Here is a 439-nt window from a genome sequence, read left to right on the forward strand (position 1 = left end):
ACCCCCTCTCTCTCTCGATGCAGACACAGGAACTCTGAGATAGCTTTGCTCACTCTCACGCTTGTTTTAGCTTGCCAGGCGAGCAGCCCCTCTCGTGAAAAGCAAGACCATCACGGTTCTCTTTGTTTCAAGTGCCACCCAACAGCCTAGCCAGCACAACGAGCAAAAACTGTAATAGTGTCCGTAGTTCTCCACTGAAGCAAAAACTGTACTAGTGTCCGTAGTTCTCCACTGAAGAAGCAAACACTGTACTAGTGTCCGTAGTTCTCCACTGAAGTAAAATATATTGTCAACTTGTTGCTGACAGGACTGACGTCAAAAATGAACATGTACGTCATAGTCTACCACATGTGGTTTCTGACACAGGCACTCGTCACGATCGGGTCGGGATCAAAGTGGGCGGGGCCTGTGGTTGTGCGCTCTCAAGACGTAGAGGTTA

The sequence above is a fragment of the Littorina saxatilis genome, linkage group LG8 (genome assembly GCF_037325665.1).
Source record: "Littorina saxatilis isolate snail1 linkage group LG8, US_GU_Lsax_2.0, whole genome shotgun sequence".
NCBI lineage: Eukaryota > Metazoa > Mollusca > Gastropoda > Littorinimorpha > Littorinidae > Littorina > Littorina saxatilis.